Source organism: Bubalus kerabau, chromosome 22 (genome assembly GCF_029407905.1).
Source record: "Bubalus kerabau isolate K-KA32 ecotype Philippines breed swamp buffalo chromosome 22, PCC_UOA_SB_1v2, whole genome shotgun sequence".
Taxonomy (NCBI): Eukaryota; Metazoa; Chordata; class Mammalia; order Artiodactyla; family Bovidae; genus Bubalus; species Bubalus kerabau.
The window spans coordinates 1,897,867-1,904,195 of record NC_073645.1 but is presented as its reverse complement, the minus strand read 5'-3'; the positions used below and the strand labels follow the sequence as shown (position 1 = coordinate 1,904,195).

General features: G+C 38.0%; 1 pseudogene; it reads left to right on the top strand.

Annotated features, from left to right (window-relative positions):
- The first annotated feature begins 2,246 nt into the window (after positions 1–2,246).
- On the top strand, positions 2,247–3,188 carry LOC129636925 (olfactory receptor 1038-like; annotated as a pseudogene).
- Positions 3,189–6,329: the final 3,141 nt, after the last annotated feature.

Here is a 6,329-nt window from a genome sequence, read left to right as displayed (position 1 = left end):
ACATCCATACTGTACCATCTACTCTCTGTGTTGCTGTTGCTGTTTAGTTGCCAAGTCATTTCCAACCCTTTGCAACCCCATGGACTGTAGCCCACCAAACTCCTCTGTCCATGGGACTTCTCAGGCAAGAATACAGGAATGGATTTCCATTTCCTTTTCTATGAAATCTTCCCAACATAGGGATTGAACCTGCATCTCCTGCGTTGGCAGGCATATTCTTTACTGCTAAGCCATCAGGGAAGTCCCTATTCTCTGTGACCATAGCTCTAAGCCTGAATTTTTTCCACTGTTACTCAGACATGATGGGATACAAATTTCAACAGAGTCTGTTAGCAAGAAACTATGAAAAATGAAAGTGAAAGTCACTCAGTTGTGTCCAACTCTTTGCGACCCCATAGACTTCACAGTCCATGGAATTCTCCAGGCCAGAATACTGGAGTGAGTAGCCTTTTCCTTCTCCAGGGGATCTTCCCAACCCAGGGATTGAAACCAGATCTCCCGCATTGCAGGTGGATTTGTTACCAGCTGAACTACAAAGGAAGCTCAAGAATACTGGAGTGGGTAGCTTATCCCTCCTCCAGTGGATTATCCCCACCCAGGAATTGAACCGGGTTCTCCTGCATTGCAGGTGGATTCTTTACCAACTGAGCTGTGAGGGAAGCCCATACCACAAGTGAATTCCTGTTTTGCACTATGTAGAGTATCTGTAAGGACAGTCCTCAACTTCAACAGATAAATAATTATAGTATTAATAAATAAAATTTGAAATTCGAAAGAATTATACACAGTTATGTCTTGAGGCTCCTTTTTTGTTAATATTTCATGATTCCACTATGTGGGAAATAAAAACAGGATCAAAAATAAAATTCAAATAGGCTAACATTGGATTTAATGAAACTAGTCTTATTTTTCCAGAGCTGCCAAAAATAAAAGTAATTATTTGGAAGCATTCATCAAGAACTACTATACATCCTTCCACAAAACTTCGTTTACAATTGAAGGTAAGTACTTTGGATGTTTTAAGCCCCTGAAATAATCTGACACATGTTTATGGGAAAAGGTGTTATCTACATATAGTATAGAATACATTATCTAACAGACTACTTAATTAGTGTTATCTATCAGAAACAAACTACAAAATGTAGTAAATTTTTGAATTGGAACATAATCCTGTCTCTTTAATTATTATGCAAATAAAATTATATTTTCACATAGATCTGATTAATTTCCTTTTAACTTACATAGCATCAAGTATGTATTTTATAAAAGTAAGTAAGTAAGTCATGCTAGATCATTTTTATATTTTAAAACTTTGGGGACTTACACAGAATTGAAAAACAGGGAAATATAAGTGTATTTTCATTTATCTATTATGTATTTTTAACTGCCACTTTTGTTACCAAATCGAAGTAATGACTCTGCTTACTGCAAGGCAAGCCAATTAACTGTGAGCTTAAGTGTTGAGGCAAGGAATATTGACTTTATTCAGAAAGCCAGCAGGCCAAAAAGATAGCAGACTGATGTCTCAAAATAATCATCTAATCAGGGTCCAGATGACAGGTTCTTTTATAAAACAGAGATGAGGGGAGGATGAAGAAGTAAATTTAAAAGGTCATTAGTTTTGCAATCATCTCCTGGAATCTCAAGTCTTGGGCAGAGGATGTGTTAATTCTTTTCCTTCTGTAGCCATCCACAGGTGGACAGGGTCCTGAACAAATGCACTTTGGTTTAACATTCAGGCAGAGGGGAAGGGTTTTCTGAGGTGGACCAATATGTATGAACAGTATTCTTTCAGTGAACAAAAGCATAGGAAACAAAGGTTAAAGAAAAGAAATATATCCAACATAGAGTAAGTTTTTCCCTGTAATGTATACATGGGCATCAAAGCCTTGGTGGCACCAAAAACACTGGAAATTACTATCAGTCATCTCAAGTGCTTTCTTTCAGATACTATTTAATTTTTAATCAGCATCTTCCCATATTTTCTACATCACAAAGCAAAGAAGTACTGCTTCTTTGTAGAGCAAAGTAAGGCTTAAGAAGACTACTTTGAGAGTAATAGACTCCTTTCCCTGGGGCTAGAATGGCATGCTATTGGAGAGCTGTAGCTACCTTGTGCCCACAAGATGCTTTGACTCACGGATAGAAGATGCTAATGATCACCTTCCCCAGCACTGGCAGAAGCCATAGAAGGTGTCATTTTTATTCTTCAACTCGCAACAAACTCTGCCAAATCCACAGACTAAATGGCTAAAGTGAATCTTACTTTTGTCACTGATTCATTCTCAAGGGAATTACAGACCAGCCAGAGCTTCAGGTCCCCTGCTTCGTGGTGTTTTTGGTCATTTATCTGGTCACAGTGCTGAGCTTGATAACCTTGATTGGAATTGATGCTCAACTCCACACGCTTATGCACTATTTCCTCAGTCACTTGGCCTTTGTTGATGTTTGCTGCTCCTCTGCTATCACACCAAAGATGATGGTGAACTTTGTTGTGGAGCACGATACTACTGCTTTCTATGCCTGTGCAATGCAACTGGGCTGTTTTCTCACCTTCATCATCACGGAGTGTTTCCTTCATGGCCTATGATAGTTATGTAGCCACCTGAAGTCCCCTGCATTATTCCACACTGATATCAAAGAGAGTCTGCATTCGATTAGTGGCAGTTCCATATGTATATAGCTTTCTAGTTGCCCTGTTCCATACCATCATCACCTTCCACCTAACTTAGTGTGGGCCCAATGTTATTAAGCATTTCTACTGTGATGGTCTTCCTCTCTTGGCTCTGTCATGCTCAGACACACACATGAAGGAAATTCTGATCTTTGCCTTTGCTGGTTTTGATATGATCTGTTCATCTTCCATTGTCCTCACCTCCTACCTCTTCATCATCAACACCATCCTAAGGATCTGCTCTACCCAGGGGTGACACAAGGCCTTTTCTACCCGTGGCTCCCACATGGTGGCTATTACTATTTTTTATGGCATGCTGATCTTTATGTACCTACAGCCCAAGTCAAACAACTCCCTGGACACAGACAAAATGGCATCTGTGTTTTACACAGTGGTGATCCCCATGTTGAACCCACTCATCTATAGTCTAAGAAACAAAAAGGTAAAAGATGCCTCCAAGAAAGTCTTGGGAAAAAGTTGTGAAACTTTAAATATATTAAAATTAAGAAAATAATAATAATAATAATATTTTATTACATACAAGAAGAGAAATGTCAGTCTTTCCCTTTTTGACATTGCTTGTAATTTTTTTTTACCAATAAACTGAAAATGTGATTGTTAATTCAGAAAGTGAAAGTGAAGTTGTTCAGTCATGCCCAACTCTTTGTGACCCCATGGACAGTGGCCCGCACCAAGCTCCTCCATCCATGGGATTTTTCAGGCAAGAGTACTGGAGTGTGTTGCCATTTCCTTCAGAAGATCTTGATAATTACTACAAAGACCCAGGTCAATTCTAGAAAGTCAGTTTGATTCTGAGTCTTGCTCAGGACATTGTGGCATTTAAAGACCATGAAATCATCTTCAAATACAAACACAAATACACTCCCAAACACATACACATGTATCCCAAACAAAGGTATCAGCATCTTTTTCTTAGAACTCAGGACTTTAGAACCAAGACTGCCTGAGTTTGAATTCTGTCTTCTTTTATTAGCTGTGAAACTTGGGAGAATTGACCTGGACTCTGCATGATTCTCTTTCCAACTTTACAAAATAATGGGAACCAACTGGTTGATCTGGTTTTGAAGGTTAAGCAGGTTAATGTTTACAAAAGGCTTAGAACAGTATCCTGTTATAGTAAGGGCTATGCATGCTAAGTCACTTCAGTCATGTTGAACTCTTTGTGACTCCATGGACTACAGCCTGTCAGGCTCCTCTGTTCATGGGCTTTATTGGACAAGAATACTGAAGTGGATTGCCATGCCCTCCTCTAGGGATCTTCCTGATCCAGAAGTCAAACCTGCATCTCATATGTCTCCTGCAGGCAGATTTTTACCACTTGTACCACCTGGAAAGCCCATAAGTTCTATGTGTTTGTTATATAAATGCCTTTATGTGTTTGTTATATAAATGCTTTTATGTGTAATTAAAAATCAATCAATTAAGTTCTCAAAAGTTCATCAGTCTTAAATAAGAAAGTCAGAGCCTAGATAGATTTATACTGCCAGGATTTTAATCACTTAGTTCTACTTAATCCTATGTATCAAATCTACTGGAGTGTAAGGTTTCACTTCTAGGTCTCACTAATTTATAAATTGTCTAAGGTCACATAACTAATAATAGGAATATTCTAAGTTCAAATTCAAGTCTATTTGAATTTTGTTTTCTTAACACTTTGGATGTTAAGAGTATTATAGATTGAACCCTTAGTCTTTCAGGCATGTCCAGTTCTTTGCAACACTTTGGACTGTATGTTACGAGGCTTCTGAGTCCATTGGATTCTCCAGGGAAGAATTCTGGAGTAGGTTGCTATTTCCTACTCCAGAGGATCATTCCAGCCTAGCACTTGGATTTGCCTCTCCTGTGTCTCCTGCACTGCAGACAGATTCTTTACCACTAGAGTCACCTGGGAAGCCCTAATTATAGGTCATTGTGTTATTATTGTTTAGTTGCTAAGTTTTGCCAGACTCTTTGTGACCCCATGGACTGTAACCTACCAGGCTCCTCTGTCCATAGGATTTCCCAGGCAAGAATATTGGAGTGGGTTGCCACTTCTTTCTCCCGGAGTTCTTCCTGACCCAGGGATCGAACTCAGGTCCCCAGTATTGGCAGGCACATCCTTTACCACTGAGCCATCTGGGAAGCCTAATTATAGGTTATCTATACTTAAATGTGTCATTATTAGATTTTTAAGTATAATTTGAAAACATGGTTTATAAGAAATTATATTTTAAAAATGAATAAATTCATATATGTTCAAATAGAAATAATTTTAGGCTACAATGTCATTTATTCAATCACCCGTATAGGATTGTGACATGAAATTTAAAAGTTAGTGATTCTAAGTTCTTTTATTATTTTGCCAGTTCATAAAATTAATTAAATTACTGATTTAATATTATTTTACCATTTTGGGAGGCGATTTTGGTAGTTACAGTCATTATGTAAAATACAGTTTGAGGTTTGTAATGTTGTTGTTGTTTAGTTGCTAAGTCATGTCTGACTGTTTTGTGACCCTATGGACTCTAGCCCACCAGGCTCCTCTGTCCATAACATTTTCCAGGTAAGAATACTAAAGTGGGTTGCCATTTCCTTCTCCAGGGGATCTTCCCGATCAGAGATCAAACCTGAGTCTCCTGCATTGGCAGCTGAATTTTTCACCCCAGAGCCAATAGGGAAGCCTTGAGGTGTATTGTACAAGGGAATTATTTCCTCTTCTGAACTTAATTTGTAAAGAACCCATGTATGTTGCCATGAAATATGTTTGGAGCCTTGTGAGTTGAATGAATTCTCAGATTTTTAAATTAGGTTTGACAGAGAACATGGTGCTTCTATTCACTGCACTATGCCTTGTGAGTACATATTTATATGATGGATATTCACACATATTCTCACATATCACGTATAAAACACATAGAAACAACATAGGAAGTTTCTCCTTCACAGGAAAAGAAGTTCAAACCTAAAGAATTTTAATGCCTCACTTGAGGAACTCTGCTCTTCTGGAGTTTCACTTTACCTTTTTGATTCCAATGATTATTTACAATAGCAATGTTGAAACACAAATTGGAGTTTTCATATCTACACAATTTTAATCCCTTACTATTAGCAGTCATTTCTTAAAGTAATCCTGACTTTTCTCAGGGAAATTCAAGGAGAAATTCACATATAATCAATAGCTATGTTATTCAGCTTCTTCCTAAACAAACACATACAATTATGTGCAGCCTTTAAAACTGTACTGTGAAACATCATTCCCTCAGCTAAAATATCAAAATCCACATTCTTATGCAGTCTTTGGATCAGCACTTCCCCAGGTCTATCCCAGGCCTGCACTCACTCTAGCCGGAGTCAACCTGCCAAAGTCACCAGTTGCAAGCAGTGGACACAAAAGATGCACCCACACAAAGATACTCCTTCAAGACAAGGAGAGGTAGATGTTTTGCTAATTCATAAAAACAGAAATCAAAAGTCAAGCATAATGAAGAGATAAAGGAATAAGTTCTAAACAAAAGAGAAAATAAAACCCCAGAACAAACCCTAATGAAATGGTCTTTAGATAAGTGTTTACCTGATAAAGAGTTCAAAGAAATGATCAAAGGAGGCTCACCAAACTCAGAAAATGAATGGAGAAATTCAGTGAGAAACATCAACA